Below are 26,840 nucleotides of genomic sequence, written 5' to 3'. Positions count from 1 at the left end.
CCGTTCTACCTGTGGTCAGAAGAAAATCTACACTGACGACCCACATGAGCACTGTATTTATTGCCTTTACCCAGCGTACAAGCCCTTAAGCTCAGATACATGTAGAACCTTTCCTTTCAAAATCCTATAGGACACAGAGAGGAAGTTGGCTCTATATGTGCTGGGTGCTGGAAAAGAGAAAAATCCCTCCTTCTAATTGGGATGTTCCCATATCTTGGGAGGATTCTGTGAAAAGTGCGTTTACAAGCGCTTCCACAATGATGGTGCAAAAAAGGAAACACAGATTTCCCTGAGCTAAACTTGCATCCAAAAGCACCCGCACCCACCTCCAAACATTAAAATGACTGCAGCTCCTCAAAAAAACACCTCCAGACATGGACAAACATCAGCCCGTGCAAAAATCTGCCTGAAACTCCAACACTAAACATTCTGACTGAACTCCAGTCTCTACCTGTGACTTCATCAGTGTAAATGTAAAGGAAAAATACACCATCTTCAACAACACATATAGAACTGGACTCGTTGCAGTCCAGGAACCTACAATTGTCGATGACCAGATGGTCTTATCGTTGACAACCAGACCCCAGTCATCGATGGTGACACCTGTGACGTCAAGACCACCGTCAACAACCAGATCTTTGTCGATGACTACAGCACCTAAGACAACATGATCACAGTCGATGACGAACACCAAGAATGTCCCAGCTACCGACGATGACATTGCCGACTACAGTTTTCTCCATTCAGGTCACTTTTTCACCTACTCAAGTGACAGCAAGCCTTCCCTACCAAACTTGCAAATGAACAGGACTCATGGGTGGGGTGGGAGCGTGGCCAGGTGCCAATGTAGAAGGACACAGATCGCGGGGCTCCAGTCTGGTGATCCTCCATCCGCCAACATCCTGAGGCCCAACCCCCCTATAAAGACTGCAATAATATTAGGGGAAGCTTTATGAATACACAGGGGAAGGGACAGAGCTGGAAAAGGTAAAGGAAGGTTCCTACAAGACATAAGCCGATCTAACGGAAGATCACCCAGTGAAAACTTGAATGCGGTGAAGAGAAATGAGGCGTTTCTAGAGGCCCGGAGGCTGGCAGGGTCGCAGGCCATACTGGCTCCTAGACGTTTGGAAAAATAGACTGGCCCAGAGAATGTAAGAGACCTCTTCACAGGGTTAAGGCCACAGAGATTGACTGGCCGTGATCGCTGCCTGCATAGAGCCCCCAGGGAGCGGAGGCCTACAGTGGCGCACCCAAGCCCGAAACAGCCTGACGGGACTCTGTAAGAGACTCATCTACCTACCACTGATCGAAGGAGGCGGCGGCTCCGGGTGTGCACTGCCTCGCCTGTGGGACAACCTGGCTGCATCCCCTATGGGTTCCTGGGAAAGTGGGGTCTACAAAGCACCCGTCACACTACGGAATAGTCCCTGCACCTTGTCACCTCCCCCACAGAAGGATACTATGGGGGCAACGGTTGGACGTGACTTGCAGGGATCGGTACCCTATGCCCCAAGAAGAAAATAAATGGGGAGCAGAATGAATGGGAGGCTAGGAGGAAGCTGAGGCAGCCTAGAACGCCGCGACTCTCCTCCTGGTGAGCAACTGAGCGAGGGCCTTATCGAGAGAACTACACATATTTTAAAGGGAGATCCGAAGATCAGGAGCGCGCGCTCTTGCTTCCAATATTCGTTTACCAAGCACCTCTGACCCTCCCATCACTACTGAGAGCCTTGAGAGAAAGTGATTAAAAATAAAAGATGGCTCCACTGCCCCCCCACCTCCTCTGACGCATTCAAAGGTGCCACATTGGGATCCAACAAGAGGTGACCTACCTGGGGGGCTACGAGAATACAGAGATTAGTACTGTAGCCTGGCAGGGGGGGAAGCCTTCACCGGGGTTGCGAGAGTAAACGCTAGATAGAGGACAATTCAAGGCTCCCATTAATTATCTCTGAAAAAGTCATTCTCCCATGGAAGATCCTGCCTACTAGCTGGCTGGGGTCCCAGCGATCTACTTCCTCTTCAACATGGGGAAGGTACCCAGGACACCACTGATCCGGGATTGGCCCCGGCTCAAACCGATGAGGAAGAAGAGTCTGGACTACAATCAGGGGCGGCCCCACAGGGTCGGCCAATGCTATCTGATATAATGCAGGCCATTATCATGTCCCGAGAGGTCCTGATAGCAAAAAGGTATGCCATAGGCACTGATCTAAATCTACTCAAGGATGATCACCGCAGCCTAGCTGACAGGGTAACATCCGCCGAGCGCACGCTGACAGACATATCCCCAGAGATTACAGCCCTGCAGCATTCACTTCATAGAAAGTAAAGTTCGGACCATGGAGATACGAGCAGAAGACAGTGAAAAAAGGTCTCGCAGGAATAATATCCGAATTGTTGGCATTCCCGAACAAGCAGAGGGAGAAGATATGCGCCCAGAAATGGCACCAGAGGGGCTCTCCTTATTCTACGCCCTGAAGAGAGCACACAGGGTGCCGGGGCCGTTCGCCCAAACCGGAGACCAGTTGTGACCAGGCTTCTCCATGTCAGAGACGGGGATCACATACTAGCGCGGGCCCGACAACAAGGCGATCTTCAGATCGAGAACAGCAGGGTCATGATATTTCCGGACTTTACACAGGAAGTGCAGAGACAACAAGCTAGTTTTCTAACAGTCAAGAAATGCCTTAGACAACTAAATGTAACCTAGGCAATGGTACTCCCTGCGGGTAATCACGTCAACGGGAACCCAGTTCTTCCAAACCCTGCAGGATGCCTGGGCCTGGATCAAATCTAAACCGGACATTACATCAAGGGGGGGCTCTCCGGGCTCTGCAACTCAGAGGAGGAAAGTAGACTCTGGCAGCAGAAGGACACCTACATTGGTAGAAGTCGGAGATGAGCGTCAAAGTAATTCAGGCAGTGTCGGAGATTAGCAATGCTAGAAGAAGTCCTCGATCTCCACAAAGTGATCAGGAAGGCCAGAATTCACACACTGGCCGAAATACCAGCTCTGCAGAGGTCTCTGATCCTGAACTGTCAAAAGTTACCTCTAATCAGCAGATGAGCTTATATGAAAGTGGGGGCAGAGACACACTAATTTGAGGAGCACGAAGGACTAAATCATTTTGGACAGTATGTATGTGTGCCACGCTGTCTCTGCTCCTATCACAACTAAGGTGGGAGTCCCGACACTATTTACACCCAACACTAGATGAGGGAACCGGGCTGGGATACTCTGCATGCTCGCTAGCCACACTTCTGTAACCCCGGCCCTTTTTTTTAACCTGTTCTATAGTTTGGTGAGTACTCTCGCGAGCAGATACAAGTTGGTATAGATTTTGGATAGGATCTGGACCTCTACCTGTCCTGGTGCCCACTGCAGAATTTAGATGTCTCTCGTGGAATGTTCGGGGTGAACTCTATGACCAAACGTCACAAGGTTTATGCCTACTTAGCTAGGAGGAGGGTCCACATCGCCCTGTTGCAGGAAACACTTATAAACGCCAAAGAGGGAGCAGCTTTAACGTGTAGAAGGAGGGGTAAGGCCTTATACACAGACTTTTCAGCCTTTGCCACAGGGGTACTGGTCTGGATTAAAGCAGGGGTTCCTTTTCAATGTACCAGCAGTGTAGTAGAACCAGAGGGACGATATGTGGTGGTAACTGGTAAGCTAGATGGCAGAGATGTGACAATTGGGAGTGTCTATCTCATTTTTAGAATCTCTCTCTAGGTCCTTAGTGCCATGTCTTGTAGGGTCGGTGATTATGAGAGGGGATTATAACTGTGTGGCAGATGCAGTACTAGATTGTTCTCAGCACCCTCTGCGAGAATCTCCCAATATCAGGACAGCCAAGGCGTTTCGTGACTGGCAAAAACCAATGGGGTTTGATTGACTCGTGGAGATTGCTCCACCCAAGAGAAATGGACTACTCATTTTTCTCACACTTACATGATTTTCATGTTAGGCTAGACGCAATCCTTTATACACCTGATGATCATGAACACAATATTGAAAGTGAATACTTAGCTAGGACAATCTCAGACCATAACCCCCTCTTGCTGGGACTCAGCCGGACACGAATTACGACATCCATCCCCACCTGGCGTTTAAAGCCGGAATCTCTTGAAAACCCAGTGTTTTAATCAGTAATATGAACAGCCATAGAGCAATATTTTGTAGAGAACGATGGGACAGCGTCAAGCCCATTGGTGGAGTGGGATGCCTTCAAGACTGGTGTATCTCTGAGGCAGTGGGTATCTGAGGGACCTCCTAGGAGAGACTCTGGCTGCAGAGCAAAAATTAAGGGAGATTGAGAAAGACAGACCTGAAAGACAAGCTACAAGAGGAATTACTGGAGGCCAAGGAAAAGGTTGCAGAGTAGGAGGAAAGACTGTGCTGCTTCGACTACAGAACTATATGATCAGAGCACATGCAGAAAGAGACCGCTCTGGAGCACTGCTGGCGTGGCTAGCAAATCCCCACTAAGGAAGGCTCGGTAATCCTGGAGCTCAGGGACAAACGCACACAGGCACTCGTCCATCAGCAGGACATCAACAGAGCCTTCCATGGCTATTATGCCAATCTGTATCAGAGCAGGGTGTCCGTAAGAAAGGAAGATATTGACTCCTGAGAGCCAACAAGGCTACTGACTATAACCGAAGAAGAAGAATCATTAGGAAGATATAGAGATTCAGGAAGTTAGGGCCACAATTAACGCAATGGCCAGGATCAAAACGCCTGCCACCGATTGCTTACAAGTTGAATTCTTCCCTACGTACGTTGAGGTGCTTGGGCCCAGAGTGGTGGCGCTCTATAACTTAGCGAAACAAAGTAAGAAACTGCCTGTGTCTACGAGGGCGGCCTGATTATCCAGTTGTTAAAACCCGGAAAAACGGCCTTCGATAAAACTGCCTACAGGCCTTTTTTAATGCTCAATTTGGATTACACGATCCTAAGCAAAGTGCTAGTCACACGATTTCTCCCACACATGATGACCCTCATCCATCAAGACCAGGCAGGGTTTATACCGGGTCGTACACAGCCCTTAATGTTCAGAGACTGCTGCGAGTATTGGCTGTTGAGTCCTATTATAAGGAGGAGGCTGCCTTATTTGCAGTAGATATAAAAAACGCTTTTGAGCATCTAGAATGGGTGTGTCTCTAAGATGATGAGGTGGTTCGGACTGGGGTCGGGATTTGTGAGCTGGATGACCTTATTATACACAGAGTCCACGGCTAGGGTGGGAATGATCTCAAGCAGCTCCGGGTGGGCAGAGGAAATAGACAGGATTGCCCCCCGTCCCCCATCTGTTCTACCTTATCGGACTCGAACAGGGGTCCCATACCGGGGTCTGGAGATAATGGGTATCGCACAAAATGCTACCTTTTCCTTCGAATGGTGAGGGAGGATTTAGTTGGAGCTAAGAAACTACTTCCACAGCCTGGATGGGTATCGGGCCTCCTAGTTAAATGGAAAAAATCATGCCTGTTCGCAACCTAGCAAAACACACAAGGTGATGGACGGAATGTTGCACATTGGCAAAACATTCACCACCAGTCACAGATCTGGATTTAATCCATCGTTATTTTGCTCACCACGCCACCTCAGTTCAGACATGGCTATATGCAAATCAGTCTTGACCCTGTGCCTCATGGGAACAGTCCAGCCCGAACTGCCAAGCCATGTCTTCCCTGGACCGGAATCAAGCATCCTAGGACCGGTTTCTGGCTACCAGCCGTTATCAGCCAGGATAGCTTGACTCCAGTGGCGTAGTGAGCACGGGACCCACGCCTGGGCATACCCTTCCCACATACGGCGAACAGCAAAACACACAAGGTGGTGGACGGAATGTTGCACATTGGCAAAACATTCACCCCCAGTCACAGATCTGGGTTTAATCCATTGTTATTTTGCTCACCACGCCACCCCAGTTCAGACAAGGCCATATGCAAATCAGTCTTGACCCTGTGCCTCATGGGAACAGTCCAGCCCGAACTGCCACAGTTCGGGCTGGACTGTATGTCAACAAAAAGCAGGTCAACACCTAACTCACTGCATTTGTTGAAATCCATCATTTTCTCCATTCCCCGCAGTCTGGCTTCAGAACTGGGTACAGCACGGAGTCTGCCCTTCTTGGCGTGACTGAACATCTAAGACCACATCTAGACATGGGAGGTACTGCTGCGCTCATTCTGCTGGGTTTGTGCATGACATTCAACACAGTTTCTCACTCTATCCAAGCTGGCAGACTGGAATCTTTAGGCCTTGAAAGTTATGCCTAGTTTAATTCCTAAAAGACCACACATTTCAGGTCTAATGTGAGATCCAAGCAACAAGCCCGGACTTGAAGTGTTCCACAGGGTTGCATTTTGAGCCCCTTGTTATTTAACTTCTATGTCCGCCCATTGGCGGACTAAATAGAGAGTTGCTGGCTCACCCTTTTTTCATTCGTCTATGATACACAGTTTATCTTTTCTTTATCATTGGCTAAGAACCATGACCAGTCTTTGTTGAACCGGGGCCTGATGCATATTTCCTCATGGATGAATAAAAACGCACTCAGGCTTAATGGTGACAAGACTGCAATCATTGTCCTGGGTAACAACACCTCTCTGTGGAACCCGGGACACTGTATGGAATCGTTAGGGACTCTGCCCGCCCGTCTACTAAGGTAAAAAATCTGGGCTCTCTTATTGACTATAAGCTTTCTATGAAACAACAGATGACTAAAGTTACTGCCACCTATTTTTCTGTCCTTAAATGGCAAAAGAAAAATATTTGGTTAATCGCTAAACTGTTCAAAGGACTGTAATTCAGGCCCTAGTCGTAACCAGATTGGATTATGTCAATGTGATGTACCTGGGTGCGGACAAGACTTTGGTCCATCGCTTGCAGATTATTCAAAATGCCGCTACTAGGCTGCTCTTTAGATTACTAAAATATGCTTCAGTCTCCCATATGTTTCAGGAACTGCACTGGCTCAAGGTCTCTAAATGCATTGAGTTTAAAGCACTGTGTTATATGTTCAAGGCCAAACAGGGCTTGGCGCCACAATACATTCAGAAACTGGTAGTTCCTTATCAGCCTACTCGAGCCCTGAAATCCTTGAGTCGAGCTTTGTTTTCTCTACCAAGGTTCCGTCTAACCCGTATGAAGGGCCGCTCTTTTGTCCTTGGTCCAAAATTGTGCATCTTAGAAATTGCAATTCATTACATATCTTTCGCAAAAATCTGAAGACTTGGCTATTTGAAATCTTTGTCCTGGGACACCCAATCTGCGTCTGTCCTGCACAAGGAAACCCCTTGGGGTAGCTGCGCGCATTACACATTTGTTAAATAACATAAATTAATAAATAAATTATATGCCTCAATGGTGAACACTGTTAAGATAGATGGACTCTATGAGAGTGTCATCGCGCTGGAAAGCTAAGGGGACATGCCTGCCCAATGGAGCACCTGTCCTGTAGATGTTGTGTCGAGTTAGGGCGAGCATGTAAACCAGGTTGCCTCGCGGCTGAAAGTCTACATCGTCGCAGAAGTTGCCCAGGATGGGGGAATGGCCCTGAAGCCAACAGAAAGAACCAGGATTGGTCTTGCCTTTGAGAAAGTCAGGATTATGTGCCAAGATGAGTTAAAGGGGATAGGTCGGGAATGCCCTCCACTGCCGTACCTCCGACCAGTAAACTAGAAGTAATGAGGTCAAAGACAGTAATGGGGGAAGCTCTTGCTTTGGCTAATGCTGGGAGCCACAGCAGGCCTGTAGAGGAGAGGTAGAAAATGCCTGCTCCACTTGGACCCAGGGTTTCCTGTCAGGGCCGTGGTTGCAGTCAAGAGAAGGGCGAAGCTGTGCAGCAAGGATATAGGTTGTGAAATCAGCATAGCCCAAACCACCTTCCAGGACCGGTCTACTCAGTCTCATTTGCTATTCTATGGACTCAGGCCCTCCCAATATAAAAATTCAAAATTTTTGCACTGATGTGTTTGCCGAGCAAGGGAGTGGAGGACATATAAAAGCCGGGGCATGAGGTTCATTTTTAAACTATTACGTCTGCCAACCCATGAAATCTCCAGCTTCACCCAACGAAAAGGGTCCTTGAAGAGGGAAGGTTGGAGCGGGGAATGAGCAAATTCTCAATTCTGAGGTGGAGAGTGAATTCAGCGACCAGAATGTTTCTGAGGTTGATTATAGTCCCACCAGTTTGAGGGCCTCTAATTTGATAGAGAGGCAGGGATGATGAGGACACTTATGAGGATTAAAACTATAAGCCACAAACCTTTATAACTGATTACCTTCATCACCCCTATATCCCTTGTTGTGGCTGTGCAGAACATTGGTACCTGTGTCATTTTTTAACAACATTCCTACAGATGATGAACAACTTCCAAACACCAATACCTCAGCAACCTGTCAGGCATCACATGCTTGTTCCACCCCCGCCATCACCTCTGCCCCCCTTTCGCCACCTCCACCCCCATCGCCTCTTGTGGACCAGCTTCCAAAATACTCCAAAACTGGTCCCACCAACTCCAAAGGATAATGGAGACAAGGACTCTTCTTATTCACTCCACTTGTATATGAAGGAGGGTGAATTACCTAATGATGAAGCTGCGGCAGAGTAGGATTATTACATCATACCTAAGAACCGTGACAAGTCGCCCATCCAATGGGATTAACATTCGGAAGACAGACTGTTTCCACCTACACAAGGAAAGAGCAGATGTAACTGCCCAAAAACCTATGTGGAGCAACAGAGCTATGGGACTTCAAGGAACAGCCACATAAAGTGATTAAATCCATACTTATACTAGATTTTGTTTGGCAAGATGGTCTGAAGTGGATGAAAATGCCAGCCACATTATCAGCAATGGTGTCGTTTTGGAGAAAAGTCTCAGGGTCCAGATACCAGCCTGGCCTGGCTTACGGGCATCGAAAGCCAGACTCTGTCATAACATCGGCAGCTGAGCGCAGGTTAAATAACCAAATCATGCCTTCCACTGCACTCCCTTACAGAGACGGAAAGCACATTAATAATTAGGGCCAGGGAGTTGATTCCATGGCGGCTACATCAATCAAGGCCGCAAACACCTTTAGCCACTAGGCCATTAGGATTGCCGGTTGTGGCAGGACATCTTGCTACTCAGACCTGAGGATAAGAGGAACATGGCAACAAGAGGGAGCAACAACTTCAGCAGGATGTATGTCGATACTTCGCATACCATTACTTCGCACGATTTTAGTGCGATGTTTTTACTTAGCATTAACCATTACTTCGCAAGTTTTAATAACGCAAATGGTACTAAATTTACTTTAAATGCTTTTATTCCGCAACCTATTACTACGCATAGCACTACTAAATTTTTTTCCTGTAATGCTAATTAAAAACATCGCAATAAAATCATGCGAAGGGCTTTAGGGTGGGGGAGTTTCTTAAAATAGTCTATTAACTAAATTATCGTGAATTAAAAAAAATATCCTTTTTTTAAAAACTCACATATTTCATACATTTTTCACAATTAATATGTCCTTCAGCCTCAATTTTTTTTAATAATTAATGTAATAATTTATTCTGTGTACATACATCGAACCTACAATGTATATATCAGTATATATTCGATTGATAACAGCTATGTTTTTGAATACAATATCTTTTCAAAATTAATTGTACCTCCTCGTATTTCTAAACATCCTCATTAACCTATAAAATCTCAACACTACCCAAACCCTCACACACCACACTACCCTACACTACTCAAACACCACTACACTACCCCCTACACGACTTTCCCCCTACACTCTAACACTACACTTCACGACCCCCGACACTACCCTAAAACACTACCCTACAGAAACACCACAACCCTAAACCCTAATTCACTACCCCCTGCACGCCCCTCCCCCTTCCCCCATTCTGCACCCTACACTCAAACACTACCCTGCACGCCTCCTACACTACCCTAAACCCCCTTCCTATACAAACACCACACCACTACCCTAACCCTAATTCACTACCCCCTGACCGCCCAGCCCCCTACCCCCATTCCGCACCCTACACTCAAACACTACCTTGCACGCCCCGACACTACCCTAAAACACAACCCTACACAAACACATCAACACTACCCTAAACCCTAAAACACTATCCCCTGCACGTCCCTCCCCTGACCCACAGTCCTGTCCCTACTCCCAAACACTACCCTTCTCGACCCAGTTACTACCCCAAACCCAAATTACACTACACAAACACAACCCTTAAACCTTGAACACAACTCGCTGCAGGACCCTAAAAAATACACTGCCCCACTTCTCTCTCTCTCCTCGTGGTCTCTCTCTCCACCTTCACTCTTGGATTCACTCTTCTCCTTCAAGCGTCTTAAGAGCAGCACATCGTTGTTTGGAAACAGAAGCGCCTCCTTTTCCTAACAACGATGTGGATAGTCTGCAAAGTATTTCACTTTGCGAAGTAACAGTATGCTAAGTAAAAGCATGCTTAATAAAAGTTCCTGCGAACTAAAAAATGCGCACTAATAGTAATACGTAGAAATGCCTGCGAAGTAACGGTAGATTACCCTTTAGCGCTGTGGCAATGGATGTTTCCAACACAGATTTCTGCCAATTAGCAGGAGTGGATGGTTTAAGACGGCAGGGTTAGCTGCAATCAACCGTCTTCCACCCGAAAGTCCAAACAAAAATTCTAGACATGCAGTTTGACTGAATCCACCCATTTGTTTGGTAAGCATGTTGATGATACCTTGCAGAATATTAAAACAGACAGAGATATGGCAAATTTCCTGGGAGCTTCCCACTATCATTATTCTGGATTCATGCCTTTTTGCTGCTCATGAAGATATCAGACATACAGGGGAAGTTTTAATCGATACGGGCTTCAAGGCCGCCCTCATTGTCCCCCACCACCTAAAGCAGCCGGGATACGACCAATTTGTACACCCAAAAGAAACAGGCAGGGTTATGGCAGAGCTTCTGGGTGAAAAAGGAGTGCCTCCCAATCGCACTTCCAGCACAATCAAAAACAAGCCTGAAGTTTCGCAGCTGTTCCCTCTCACATCCCCACTTCTAAAGATAGAAGAGAGAATTTCCCTTAATGCCCATGTATACAATTCCATTACAATGGACAGTGGCAGATTATATGCTCAGGTCATACCTTCACGTTTGTTCAGAACCTGCTCATCTGCCCACCCAGAAACCAACATCTTCATTTGAGGGAGCTACAACAGGAAATTCTCCTGAAGGAAGCGATAGAAGCAGTCCCAATGGCGCAGAGGACTCAGGGAATTTATTCCAGATTATTCTTTCTAATAAAAAAGAAAACGGGTCAATGGAGACCTATCCTGGGCCTCGGGGAACAAAACAAGTTCTTCAGAAAACAGACCATCTGCACGATAATACTCCAATACGTCCTTCTGTTGCCCAATGGAAACTATTACCTAACATCCCTGGATCTTTAAGATGCGTATTTTCACATCCCAATACAATGGAAGCGCAGAAAATACCTCCTCTTTGCAGTGCAGGGGCATTACTACCAATTCAAGGTGTTTCCTTTTGGGCTCTGGGTAGCGCTATGGATCCTTACAAAGCGCCTAACGCCAGTTGCTGCCTTCCTCAGACGGCAAGGTCACCAAGTGAACCCATACTTGGATGACTGCCTCGTCAAACCTTTGTCAAGGAAAGAGGCAAAGACTTCAGCAGCTTGCAACAGTTCCTTTCAAAAGCTGGGTCTAACTTCAATTCCAGCACACACGCCCTCGCCTCCACGGACTACATTCTCCTCGGGGTCCTAAACTTCCACCTAGAGAACAACAACGACACCAACTCCCCCACCCTGATTGCCAACCTCGGACTCAGACAACTCGTCACAACACCCACCCACTCTGCTGGCCACATGCTTGACACCCATCTTCTCCTCAAGCCCCAACGTCTCCTTCAACCACACCACCAAACTCCACTGGACCGACCATCGCTGCATCCACTTCACCTTCTGGAAACCCACCACGCACCACCGCACCCAACAGATCCCTCGCCGCTGCTGGAGCAAAGTCACCGAAGACCAGCTAACCACCACTCTCGCCCGGAGACCACCCACTGACCCCCGCAACCTCAAACAGTGGATCGACGACTGCGCCAACACCCTCGCCCCATTCAAGAAACGCTCCAACAGCCACACCAGCAAGAAAGCCAGCTGGTTCACTGAAGACCTCAAGGCCTCCAAGCAAACCTGCCGAAAGCTTGAGAAGAACTGGCCCAGTGAACGAACACCGGACAGCCGCGCAGCCCACACCTCATCAGAGCCGCCAAAAAGGCCTCCTTCAAAGACCGCCTAGACAACAATGCACACAACAGCAAAGAGCTCTTACATCGTGAAGGAACTCTCCAACCCCAGCTCCAACGACATCCCACCTTCGCAAGACCTGTGGGACTCGCTTGCCACCTTCTTGCATCGCAAGATCGCAGACATCCACGACAGCTTCAACACCACGACAACCACTGAGACCTCACCCCCACGACCACCATCTGCACCGACCGCCTGCTCTCCTGGACCAACATAAACTACGACAACACCATTAAATCATGAACACCATCCACTCTGGATCTCCGTCAGACCCATGCCCACACCACATCTTCAACAAAGCCAGCACCGCCATCGCACTCCATCTCTGGAAAGCCATCAACATCTCCTTTGAGACAGCAACCTTCCCGGAAAGTTGGGAGCACGCCGAGATCAACGCCTTACTCAAGAAACCCAAGGCGGACCCCAAGGACCTTAAGAACTTCCGGCCCATCTCCCTGCTCCCGGCGAAGATCATCAAGAAGACAGTCAACAAACAACTGACCCGCTACCTCGAGGAGAACAGCATCCTGGACCCGTCCCAGTCCGGGTTCCTCAGCAACCACAGCACCGAAACTGCCCGCCATCGCCGCCACCAATGACATCCAGGCCCTGCTAGAAAACGGAGGAACAGCGGCCCTCATCCTCCTGGACCTGTCAGCCGCCTTCAACTGCACACTACGCACACGCCTCCACGACGCCGGAATCCAAGAGAAGGCCCTGGACTGGACCACCTCCTTCCTCTGCAGCAGAACACAGAGCGACCGCCTCCCCCCCTTCCGCTCAGAAGCCACCAAGATCATCTGCGGCGTACCCAGGGATCATCCCTCAGTCCAACGCTGTACAACATCTACATGGCACCGCTCGCCCACGTCACCAGACTGCACAACCTCAACATCATCTCTTATGCCGATGACACCCAGCTGATCCTCTCCCTCACCAAGGACCCACACACCGCTAAAACCAACCTCCACGAAGGAATGAAAGCCGTCGACTGGATGAAGAACAGCCGACTGAAGCTGAACTCAGACAAGACTGAGGTCCTCATCCTCGATCCACCCCCTCGGCCTGGGATGACTCCTGGTGGCCGACCGCACTGGGAACAGTTCCAACACCCACCGACCACGCAAGCAACCTAGGGGTCATCCTCGACTCCACGCTCTCCATGACAAAGCAGGTCAACGCCGTCTCTTCCTCCTGCTACAACACCATCCGCATGCTCCACAAGATCTACAAGTTGATCCCCACCAAAACAAGAAGAACAGTCACCCAGGCCCTCGTCAGCAGCAGGTTGGACTACGGAAACGCCCTCTACGCAGGAGCCTCGGCCAAACTCCTGAAAAGATTTCAACGCATTCAGAACGCCTCGGCTCCCCCATGCCCTCGAAATCCCTTGCCGCAGCCACATCACACCCCACCTGAGAGACCTGCACTGGCTCCCCGTCAACAAGAGGATAACCTTCAAGCTTCTCGCTCACGCACACAAGGCACTCCACAACACCGGACCAGCGTACCTCAACAGACGACTCAGCTTCTACACCTCCACCCGCCAGCTTCGCTCCGCCGACCTCGCCCTCGCCAGTCCCCGCATCCGAAAAACGACCTCCGGCGGCAGATCGTTCTCCCACCACGCCGCCAAGACCTGGAACACCCTCCCCATCCACCTACGGCAGACCCAAGACCTGCTAACCTTCAGAAGACTCCTCAAGACCTGGCTTTTTGAGCAGTAGCAGCATTCCCCCTCCACCCCAGCGCCTTGAGACCCTCACAGGTAAGTAGTGCGCTTTACAAATGCTATGATTGATTGTTTCCAAAGAAGCCTTCTCAGTGTTCAAACATGAAGAATCAGTTCTCTGGAGTACTACTAGGAACGCAACCGGGAAATGCTTTCTTATCACCGGAAAGAATGGCGAAGATGAAAGCCCTGTCAAAGAATCTATCAGTCGCTGTCAAAAGAATTGACGGCTCATGGGACAACAAAGTCACAAGATGGCTGAAGCAAGCAGAGTTGTGATGGAGATCCCCCTCAAACCTCAAGGCAGGTTTCTCTTTCTACCCTTCAGTAGACAGCAAGTAATACATCCATGGATGGCTGGGGAGCTCACTTGCAGGAACTGTTGACAAGAGGTCTTTGGTCAGAAGCAGGAAAGATGCTTCATATCATTGTTCTGAAGCTCCTCGTCATTAGACTGGGCCTACAAGTGTTCCTCTCAAAATTAGCAGGTCTCATCAGGACAGACAATACAACATAGCAACAAGCAGGGAGGCAGATGGCCCCGACCCCTCTCGGAAGAGGCGCAACAACTGGGATTCAGCCATTTCACACAGTCAGCTTCGCCGTGGAACATATACCAGGGCGTTACAATTATCACGTGGACATGCTCTATTTTCAACTGTCATGAGTGGGAACTTCACCATGAACAATCAGTCTACATCTTACAACACTGGGATAATGCCATGCTGGACTGGTTTCCGACCCAGGACAGGAAGACTGGTGTAACTCCAACAGATTTTGCAAGCAGGAACTATGGGCAATGCCTTTTCGATCAGATGGTCTAAAGTCTTAGCATACATATTTTCGCAGTTTGCCCTGATCCCCAGGGTACTGAGGAAGATGAAGGCGGATCATTGTACCCGGATCTTCATTGCTCCACCTTTGCCACACCAGTACTAGTACATCAGACTTCTGCAGCTATCTGCAGGTCATGTAATATCACTGAAACCGCACTACAGGCTCCTCTCAAGATACCAATTGAAAAGAGAAATTCCCTTGAGCAAAAGTACAATTTATAATAAACAAATTTTTTTTTTAGGCGAAAACAATTACACAATTTGCATATGAAATAACCACAATTTATTAATCATACAATAAATTAAAAAAGTGGACAATAAGCCACTTGACACAAGTATTAAAACAATTTAAACCATAAAACAACTGACATTCAATGTTGACCAGCAAGATTGATACATAGAGACAGAAAAACAGTAAGACATAAACTTGTACAGTACTATGCGTATATCCAAGCTCTATTTCTGATACCAATGTTATGTACACAACAATTCAGTGTATCCACAGGGGTATTCGAGACAAGAATTATACTGGAGAGTGCGCCGACACGTTTCGGTGGTTTCTCACAATTCTATCCACCTTTGTCAAGACTATAATGTTATCTGTCGTAGTTCAGGGGCCAACATAGTCTCCCTTTGATTCCACTTTTGGATGGTTTCAAGTTTCCATTAGTTTAAAATATGGTCTGGGCCACGGAGTGTTTGCTCCATATGTCCGTTTTAAAATAGTGACTCCTTATCAAGTTACAGGTAGAGGTCCTGTTTTACGAGCGCTAAACTTAAGCGGTAATCGTATCCAATAGTTAAGCCTCAAATAGCGCTTTTCTTTCCATTTAAAAAGGGAACCAGGGGCGCTTACGTCATGTCCTCGCGGTAAAAGCGAAGGTTTCACTATACACCCGCAGAGGACTGCCTGCTTCTCTGGAACGCCACGGAACCAGAGAAGCAGGCAGTCCACCAGTACACCATCCAAAAGTGGAATCAAAGGGAGACTATGTTGGCCCCTGAACTACGACAGATAACTATATAGTCTTGACAAAGGCGAGTAGAATTGTGAGAAACCACCGAAACGCGTCGACGCACTCTCCAGTATAATTCTTGTCTCGAATACCCCTGTGGATACACTGAATTGTTGTGTACATAACATTGGTATCAGAAATAGAGCTTGGATATACGCTTAGTACTGTACAAGTTTATGTCTTACTGTTTTTTTGTCTCTATATATCAATCTTGCTGGTCAACATTGAATGTCAGTTGTTTTATGGTTTAAATTGTTTTAATACTTGTGTCAAGTGGCTTATTTTCCACTTTTTTAATTTATTGTATGATTAATAAATTGTGGTTATTATTTCATATGCGAATTGTGTAATTGTTTTTACCTAAAACATTTTTTTGTTTATTATAAATTGTACTTTTGCTCAAGGGAATTTCTCTTTTCAATTGGTTTGTTAACCCTATTTCCCTTGATTTTGATTAAGGGGTACCTCTCACATTTTCCTCCTCTCAAGATACCACAAAGAGATACTCCACAATGACCTCAAGTGGCTGAACCTCATAGCATGGTACCTGACCACTTTGATCAGTCACTTGGATTTGCTGACAGGGTGTAGGAACATCCTGGCCCCTGGCAAGAACACAAGCAACCGCAAGGACAAGTGGAAGCGTTTTTGTGTCCGGTGCAAAACAAAATATTTTCATCCCTTACTTTTTGGACTTGACTAAGAGTGGTCAGAGATACTCATCAGTACAAGACAATCTAGCAGCAATATTAAGATTTAGACAAACAGAAGACACTGCATTCAGTCTGTTCTCTCAAATAATGATACAATTTATGAAAGGCTTTTTTAGAGCATTTCCACCTGTATGACATCCACAAGTGTCATGGGAACTTAACTTGGTCCTGGCTCAGCTGATGCTGCATCCCTTCAAATTGATTCTCAAGGCACACCTTGAGTTCAACTCTTAGGAAACAGTGATTCTCCTAGCGCCTACATCAGCAAGGAGGGTAGGGGAAATACTTATTTCTTTATAGCTGTATTTGGCTATGAACCTTACATCTCAAGAGTCCCTAATGACTTCCATTTGACTGAACTGGTCATACTATGCTAATTTTTCCTGAATCTAACGTCAGCATTAGGATCATCGCACATCGCAGGCTTTGGTCTTACACAGATGTGTTAGGTTCTATATAGACAAGACAAAGGACATCCATTCATCAGACCAACTGTTGTGTCTTTTGGCTGGCCAGCAAGCGGTCAACCCCTATCCAAACGGGATATCACACTGGTTGTCAGCCTGCATCACCTTCTGAAACAGTAAAGCTATGCGTGCGCTCCAGGAAAAAAGAGAGGCTGCATCCCAACAGGAGAACTGCTACAACTGCGGTACTCTACTGTGGTGTGCTCTTGCAAGAATTCTGCCGTGCAGCTAACTGGAGGAGCAGGCACACGTTCCTGGAGCACTTCTACCTCGATGTGAATGTAGAACCCGCCTCAGCAGTGGGGCAGGCTTAAAGGTGCCCCGCTTCCCGCCGTCTTAAAAATGATTAGAACCGTTATGTGCTATTTAGTATTCTGAATCAAGCATTTGGATGTAAGAAAGATCCAGTGCTGGAGAAGAAATTATTTACTTACTTATACCTCCAGTTCTCCAGTGATAGGTTCTTTAATATTTTCACATGGGACCTACCTACCACCGGCCAGAGGCTCATTTATTATATATTCTTCTCACACTTAAGCTATGAAATCTGAGCTGTGGTGGACTCAAGGGAAGAGTAGGAGAGCTGGCACTTCCACCTCATTTGATGAAGTTTGGGGCACTTCACATGAAGTTAATGACTTACTAAACATTGTTGAAACCTATGGCCATCTTAACACGGTTTACTGCTACTTAAGATTACCGGGGATGCCCAGCCTGAAAACAGGTTGATTCAATCATGTGAATATACAAAAGATACCAACGCAGGAGAACTGGAGTTACAGGTAAGTAACTCAGTCATTCCCTTTTAGGAGATTCTCTTCTAAATAAGGCCTTTGCCCAGTAAAGTCGGTAGACCTAGTTGAAATGGTTGCCAGAATGTCTTTATCAAGTTTGTCTATAACACCTTCATGCTGTTTTTCATCATGGGAACTAAATTTTAAAAAAGCAAACATATTCGTAGTTTATTTACACATAAGACAAGAAGAACTAAACTTTGGAGTGATTATTGGAACCAGAGAGTCAAAGAAAGGAAAATGTTGCATTACATGTACTAATAGTTTTGAAGGCTGTAGTGCTGTAGATTAATATGCTGTACACACTCCTGAAATTTGGTATTTGGCTATGAACATTACAAGATGTTTTTTTCAAAGTATGGGTTTCAGATTTGAGGTAAACTATGGTACTACTTCTAAAATCTGCCATGGGGCATAAGGGCGGGGCCCCCGGCCCGGTGGAATACCACCAGCCTTTACAAGGAGGATCCAGCCTTCTGGGTCACTCAGCTAGCCCCGCTTCACTTATCTATCCTTGAAAAGAGCTCCATCCCAGCCTCATGGCAGGGATCGATTCTCGCTACGATCTTTAAAAGAAGCACCAAAAAATCTCCAGGGAACTACAGCATGATCGCCTTAATTGATAATGAAGCGAAGTATTTTGCAGGTATACTGCTGGACTCCCTACGATCATGAGCAGAGTCAAATTCAATCATACCACCAAACCAAACTGGATTTACAAACAACACCGGGACAATGGTAAATCTTATTACACTCTCTCTCACTCTCTCTCTCTCTCTCTCTATCGACCAGGCCGAATCCAACACTAGCCCCATATACATGGGGTTTATGGACTACAAATCTGCATTCGACAGAGTCAACAGAAGGAAGCTGTGGCAGAAACTCTCCCTACTGAACATTCCGAACAGCCGACTCAGGGCCTTGCAACTTTTGCTTCATGGGTCAGGATTAGGATCGGGGATGGTACACGATTGTCATGACCAATAGCAACAACGCAAGGCCTCAAGCAAGGCTGTGTCCTTGCGCCAATGCTTTATAATCTATTTTGGCCCGACCTCTCTGCAGTTCTCGACGTAGTCAATTTGCATTCACCCAAACTGGGTAGCCTTTGTTTATCCAACCTACTCTACGCCGACGATCAGGTTCTTTTTAGCCATACAAAGATTGGCTTACGTATCTTGGATGCGACTGTCATATTCCAACAGGAATGGTCTACAGATAAACAAAAATAAAACCAAAATCCTTGCGGTCCGCACATCTAGGATCAAAAATCTGGTATGGTTCATAGACCAGGAAAGAATAGAGGCAACCAGCTGTCACAAGTACTTAGGTGTACTCTTCAACAACAATGGCAGGTATGTGAATCAGCTGGCAGAACTGAAAAAGAAAGGCATTGCGCTGTCTTTTGCACTTAGATTCATCTACAAAAGATTAAACAGCCCTACATTTGCACCAATTCTCCAGTGGCCCTGGCAATGGTTTTCCCAACCCTAACATATGGGTGCAAGGCTCTAATAGGGCGTGACAGCGGGAAATTAGACAAAGCAGTCACAAAAATGAATAGAACGATCTTCCAGCTTCCCTCCTACACGTCACCAGCACAAATCAGACTGGAATTCAGCATCTGCAGATAGGCACTGGCCCGTATGGCGGCCTTCCTAATAAGCTGCCATAAGCTTAAGGTGTCTAAGGAAGACAGCCTGGCCCACAACATATAGATTCACTTGAACATAAGTCACAGGTCGGCGTGGTACTATTACCTGTCCCGAGGCCTCCGTTCTCTTGGCTTGAACAACCTTTGGGATCTACAAGTTAGCCAACATGAATTCAAGTGGTTAGCATAAATCAGTGCAAATCTTCTTTCCTCATTAGAAGACAGGGCCAACTTCTCCGTACGGAACCACAGTTGGATGACTCTACGCACCTATCGACAGCTGAAAGCCCAGAGCTACCCAACGATCACTTTCAACGAACATACTAAACTTCAGTTTTCAAGGGTGAGAATGGGGGTGATTCCGCGGTCCTGTCACCTCCCAAAATGGACTAGAGTTCCTGCCCAGGAAACATGTCCGCTCTGTGGCCTACACAGGGAGGACATAATTCACGTGATATGCTTGTGTCCTAATCTCCTAGAAGATAGAAGGGCCTTGTTATGAAGGGGTTGGATTGCAAAGGACATAAGATCTTGCATAGGAGCGGTTCTGGCTTGCTTTGACCCCTTCAAGTTCAAGTTTAACATTTGTATAGCGCACTACTCACCCAGAGGGTCTCAAGGCGCTTGAGGGACGGGGGTACTTTACTTGTCGAATATCCAAGTTTTTAGTTGTTTTCTGAAGGAGAGGTGGTTCTATGTAAGGCGGAGGTGGGTGGGGAGAGAATTCCAGGTTTTGGCAGCTAAGTAGGAGAAGGATCTTCCCCCCCATGGTGGATCTATGGATGCGTGGAATTGCGGCGAGGGCTTGATTGGACGATCGTAGTTGGCGGGTGGGGTGTAAAAGGACAGGCGCGTGTTGAGGCATTCGGGTCCTAGGTCGTAGAGGGCTTTGTGTGCGTGGGTGAGGAGACGGAACGTTATTCTCCTGTTGACGGGGAGCCAGTGGAGGTCTTTCAGGTGACCGGAAATGTGAGCTTGGCGGGGGATGTCTAGTATGAGTCTGGCTGAGGCGTTTTGGATGCGTTGGAGTTTTTTCTGAAGTTTGGCTGTGGTTCCGGCGTAAAGGGTGTTTCCGTAGTCCAGTCGGCTTGTGACCAGTGCGTGGGTGACCGTCTTTCTTGTTTCGGTGGGGATCCAACAGAAGATTTTTTTGAGCATACGTAGGATGTTGAAGCATGATGATGAGACGGCGTTGACTTGTCTGGTCATCGAGAGGGAGGAGTCCAGGATGAAGCCCAGGTTACGTGCGTGATCCGTAGGTATGGGTGCGTTTCCCAGGGCCGGTGGCCACCATGAGTCGTCCCAGGCGGAGGGGGATGAACCTAAGATGAGGACTTCCATTTTGTCCGAGTTCAGTTTTAAACGGCTGTTCTTCATCCACTCGGCTACTTCTTTCATCCCTACGTGTAGGTTGGTTTTGGCGGTGTTTGGGTCTTTGGTGAGGGAGAGGATCAGCTGGGTGGCGTAGGAGATGATGTTGAGGTTGTGTTGGCACGCGATGGATGTGAGGGGACTCATGTATACGTTGAAGAGGGTGGGACTGAGTGATGATCCTTGTGGTACGCCACAGATGACTTCGGTGGCCTCTGATTTAAAAGGGGGAGGCGGACTCTCTGGGTTCTACCGGTGAGGAACGAGATGATCCAGTCCAATGCTTTTCCTTGTATTCCGACGTTGCTGAGGCGTTGTATAAGGGTGCTATGACAGACTGTGTCGAAGGCTGCGGAGAGGTCAAGTAGGATTAGGGCAGCTGTTTCTCCGTTATCCAGTAGAGTTCGAATGTCGTCTGTTGCTGCGATGAGGGCGGTCTCGGTGCTGTGTTTGGCTCGGAAGCCGGACTGTGAAGGGTCGAGGGATTTGTTGGATTCGAGGAAGGCGGCGAGCGGACTGTTGACGGCTTTCTCAATGACTTTGGCAGGGAATGGGAGGAGCGAGATGGGGCGGTAGTTCTTAAGTTCAGTGGGGTCTGCTGTGGGTTTCTTCAGAAGGGCGCGGAGTTCGGCATGTTTCGAGCTTTCCGGGAAGGTAGCGGAGTTGAGGGAGCAGTTGATGACGTCTCGGAGATGGGGTGCGATAATGGAGTCTGCTTTGTTGAAAATGTGGTGGGGACATGGGTCGGTTGGCGATCCTGAGTGGATGGAGTTCATCAGGCGGATGGTGTCTTCAGTGGTGATTGGGTTCCAGGCGTAAAGGTTGTTGGAGGGGGGTTTTAGTTCGGAGGTGGGTGGGATGGACTGGTCTTCGGACTGGTTTTCAAAGCTATTATGTATGTCAGCGATTTTGTTGTGGAAGAATGAGGCTAGGGAGTCACAGAGGTCTTGGGAGGGGGTGATGTCGTTGGTGCCGGCGGTGGGGTTGGTAAATTCTTTGACGATGTTGAATAGTTCCTTGTTGTTGTGGGCGTTGTTGTCGAGTCGATCCTTGAATGCTGATTTCTTGGTGGATCGGATCAGTTGGTGGTGTTTGCGGGTGGCGTTCTTGAAGGTGGCCATGTTGTCAGTGGTTGGGTTTTTTCTCCAGGCTTTCTCGAGGGTGCGACAGAACTTTTTGGATTTCTTAAGGTCATCGTTGAACCAGGGGGCTTTTTTGCTACTTTGCTTGATTTGATGTTTTTTCAAGGGTGCTAATTCGTCAGCGCTGTGGGTGATCCAACGTGTGAGGTTGGTGGCTGCAAGGTTTGGGTCCGATAATTTTGCCGGAGGGTTTTGGTGAAGCGATGTGAAGAGTTGGTCGGTGGTAATTTTGTTCCAGTTTCTGCGGGGGATTGGTTGTGGGTGGTAGTCTTTTTGTAGTTGAAGTGAACGCAGCTGTGGTCTGTCCAATGGAGAGCTGTGGTGTGATTGAAGGAGATGTGCTTGGTGGAGGTGAAGATTGGGTCGAGCGTGTGCCCGGCATAGTGTGTGGGGTGTCAACAAGTTGTTTGAGTCCGAGATTGGCGAGGTTGTCCAGAAGGGTGGTGGTGTTGCTGTCGTTGTTCTTTTCCAGGTGGAAGTTGAGGTCTCCCAGTAGAATGTAGTCCTCGGAGGGGAGGGCGTGTGGGCTGATAAAGTCAGTGATGTCTTCGCTGAATTGTGTGCGGGGTCCTGGTGGCCTGTAGATGAGGGTGCCTCCGAGTGTGGTCTTGGGGTCGATCTGAATCTGGAAGTGAAGGTGTTCGGGAGCTGCGAGTGTGTCGTTAGAACTGGTCGTGATGCGGATGGTGTTCTTATGAACAATGGCGATGCCTCCTCCTGTTTGGTTGATGCGGTCCTTTCGGATGATCTTGTAGCCGTCCGGGATGGCTATGGCGATGTCGGGCGTTGATGAGGCGTTCATCCAGGTTTCTGTAAGAAAGGCGACGTCCGGCAAGGTGGTGTCGAGTAGGTTCCAGAGTTCAATGGCGTGTCTGTGGACCGAGCGGGTGTTGAAAAGGATGCATCTCAGGTGGTTAGTGTCGGAACTCTGTTTGGAGTTTGTGGATTTGGTGTGGGTCTTGATGCAGTCGAACTTGCAGGAGAGGCAGGTGAAGGGTCCATGGGTGTGTCCTGGGACGGCTTGGTAGCAGTTCAGTGGTCGGCCGGGGTTAAGGGCTGAGAGGGTTGCGGCGTCGTACGTTATGCGGGTGGAGTGGATGTTGTGGGGGCCAGGGGGTTTGGCGCTGGGCGCTGTCCGGGCGCGGACCGGCGTAGACGGGCTTACCTTTGGCGCGCCTTCGGCGCGCATAGGGCGCGCCCGCTGCGCATAGGCTGTACTGACATAAGTGGATAGTGGAGGGGGGCGGAGCGAGGGAGGAGCAGCTGGGAGGCGGGAGCGGGGTAGAGAGGCTGGCTACGAGGCACAACAACAAAAATGGCAGCGAAGGCAAAACCGAAACAGGACGAGATTGGGGCAGAAAGTAGAGTGTCGCTATGGGCAGTGGCACCGGCACAATCAGGCAGTAATTATTAAATTGAATAGAGCAATGCGAGCGCTCCGATAATAAACAGATTAAAATGCGAGCAAGGTATAAACATGCACAGATTCAAAAGCGAGCAATGGGCAAACTTGCAGATTAAAATGCGAGAATGGGCAAAATAATGCTTGGCAGCAGTGAGCTAAAGCAGGCACCAATTCTATTCAAGCAATGCGGGCAAAGCACTACGATACCCAGGCCAGGGAGCGTGGGGAGCGAGCGCTTCTCAAGGAGTAAGGACGGTCACAGCGCTTCTGCCTGCGGGACGAGCCTTATCAATCAGTGGGAGGGAGGAGAAGCTGGGAGGCGGGAGCGGGGTGGAGAGGCTGGCTACGAGGCACAACAACAAAAATGGCAGCGAAGGCAAAACCGAAACAGGACGAGATTGGGGCACAAAGTAGAGTGTCGCTATGGGCATTGGCACTGGCACAATCAGGCAGTAATTATTAAATTGAATAGAGCAATGCGAGCGCTCCGATAATAAACAGATTAAAATGCGAGCAAGGTATAAACATGCACAGATTCAAAAGCGAGCAATGGGCAAACTTGCAGATTAAAATGCGAGAATGGGCAAAATAATGCTTGGCAGCAGTGAGCTAAAGCAGGCACCAATTCTATTCAAGCAATGCGGGCAAAGCACTACGATACCCAGGCCAGGGAGCGTGGGGAGCGACCGCTTCTCAAGGAGTAAGGACGGTCACCCTTGAATACTACCCTTAACTGTGCCATGGTCAGATTTATGGATTGCTTCATCAAGAAGCTAGAGGAGGCGAGTGGTGCACACGATGGTCAGGCAGAAAACCTGTTTACCTGCCTTACTGAAACAATCGCTTCCAGTCACTGAACAACAGACACGATTTAGACCCATTATTAATACATGGCATGAGTAAAGCCTATTTGTTTATACTGTTTTCTTATATAATCTCTCCCCCCTCACTAGATGAGATGCCAAACTCTCCTCCTAAATTTAACATAACCCACAGTGTGCCATGGACTGTGCAGCATGGAATAGAGTTTTTTATCTCATAATGACCTCTTTTTTTAATTCTTAACTGTTTTAACCAGACCTCAATGTCTTCTTAGATTAGGCTTTTACGATGCTTTTAATTTTTATTATCAACGCTATGTACCTAGAAATTAATCTCTGTTATTGTATATTGTTGCAAGAGTTTTTAACAAATCATGCAATAAAGCAATTTTTTCAATTACTACTTCTAAAATCTGCAAAGTACTAAGCAAAGTCTCCACCTTCAGGGGTGGCATCACACATCAACACAAACCCAAAACCCTATCTGGGAGGAAAAACACCTTTAACATGTCAGGGGACAATCAAATTATGCTGCAGGACTGACTAAATCACACGGCAAGAAACAGCAAATCATGAAGCTTAATGTGGCACAATTTGTGATAGCACGTGTAAAAAAGTCAAAATAATAAAGTAATACTAACACTTTCCAGGCAAAGCATTTGCCTCTTTAGTACCACTTTAAAACTTAAATACAGCAATAAACAATAGAAAGATGACCAGTCAATGTTTGCCTGGGGCCTTCCACGTCAAGTCAAAAGGTGTTGCCGCTTTTTTAGTAACTTTTGATTAGTAAGAGCTTGAAACTATATTTGTTGTTAAAACCTGTAGATTAAGCAGTAGATGGATTATGATGCAAATCAATAATAATGCAGAAAGTGCTGCAGCTGCAAAAATCCCTTCTTTCCAGTGACCTTGCTCTTTAGGGACATGATCAATGAGAGGAAAATTAGATGCCAAAGCCAAATCAAGCTTAACAGGTGAAAGACCGATAAAAAAGGCAGTTACTTTCAAGGTCAACAAATTGCTCAGGTTGTGGTATGAGCTAAATTATAATGTTCTCTAAATGTGAGGGCAGCCATTAAAAAAAAAACTATACTATTACATACAAATATTTACTAGAACCACTGTTACCAAAGGAATAAAACACTATTTTAAGGGATGTTATTCCCTCTGCAGATTATTTATTTTTCAAAAAATTCCACGCAAGACCCAACAAGCGTACAAAAAAGCCTCAAACAACACAAATGAAGGAAAGTCGAAAATATGAGAACTACAGAACTTTCAAATAGCTTCTCCTCTTGCATTTTAATTAGGGCAATAACATTTAGGAAATGTGTGCAGTGAAGACCATTTCAACATAGTCAGTTTTCCGCAAGGTGTTCCTCTCTTAAAAACAGTAGGGTTCCCTCAGCCAACAGTGCGCGCAATGATCACATCAGGTGCAGTCTTGTTGGCTACACTGAAGCATTCACTAATACAAATCAAAATCCACATAGATATATGTCATTTGTTATAGCATAACATTTGGGGGGGAAAAAGCTGCCTGCCTAAATAGCATTAGTCTGATCTGGAGATATAATAACGGAGCTCTGTTACAATCCAATAATTGAAATTCAATGTTATCAAACATTTACCTCAACATCTTGGTCATACAAATACAAGCACACATTTATACAAACTGCGCATACAAAATAGAAGTGAAATGACGAGAATAGAAGTGAAATGACAAGAATAAAACGCTACAACTAAGACTTTAAAGCCTTGGGTTATCTACACTCCACTGTACAAAAGGTAGTTCATAGCCCATTGACAAAGGCAAACGAATGAGCTAATAATAAAGGACTCTGAACCAGCACATAGTCTGGCAAGACCAGATCGAAAAAGGGCATGGTCAGTTTCTCCCAGAAATCAGTCTGATCAGGCTTTTAACCCACAGCTAGAGGCTGAGGGTTGCTAAAATTATTTAACTCTTTGAGAGAAAAGAATATCTATATAGTGCTCATAATTACTAGAGAACATGCTATATTTGTAGAGTTTATACAGAAAAACAAATTATGCACACAGCAAAACTTTGAATGGCAATATAGATTTCACCCTCTGAAAGCAATCTTTTTAGTCTATCATGCTGGACATCCTGCAACAGCACCTGGTACAAGTCCTCTGTAGATGTATCTGATAATCCACGCATTGTACAACGTTGTTCGTAAAAAGGTGAGACCATAACAGTCCAGGCTGCATGAAACAATCCTGTCAAGTTGATAGATTACATATAAAAGACCACCATACTCTTCAAAGAATAGTACCATAATCTGAAAGCCCAAAAGGATAGTGCGTATGCAAAACGAAATATATATATTATAAAAAACGTTTTTTTTACTCTATAGGAGCTTTTTCAGCTTCAACCCTCACTAACTGAATGCTCAGTGTCCAAAGAAGGCCCAAAATGCACCCTGCCATTTCAGAGTTACACAACATCCTGGCTTGTGGGTTGAAAACAAATGGACAAAGTGTCAGCAGTGTGGAATTGGCGCAGATC

At 47.0% G+C, this 26,840-nt stretch overlaps 1 protein-coding gene across 4 annotated transcripts in view; it reads right to left on the bottom strand.

Annotated features, from left to right (window-relative positions):
- PIGO (phosphatidylinositol glycan anchor biosynthesis class O) overlaps positions 1–26,840 on the bottom strand; it is a 131,463-nt gene that overhangs the window by 4,055 nt on the left and 100,568 nt on the right. The window lies entirely within an intron of this gene.

The sequence above is a fragment of the Lissotriton helveticus genome, chromosome 2_1 (genome assembly GCF_964261635.1).
Source record: "Lissotriton helveticus chromosome 2_1, aLisHel1.1, whole genome shotgun sequence".
Classification (NCBI taxonomy): domain Eukaryota; kingdom Metazoa; phylum Chordata; class Amphibia; order Caudata; family Salamandridae; genus Lissotriton; species Lissotriton helveticus.
This window is presented reverse-complemented; position numbering and strand designations above follow the sequence as displayed.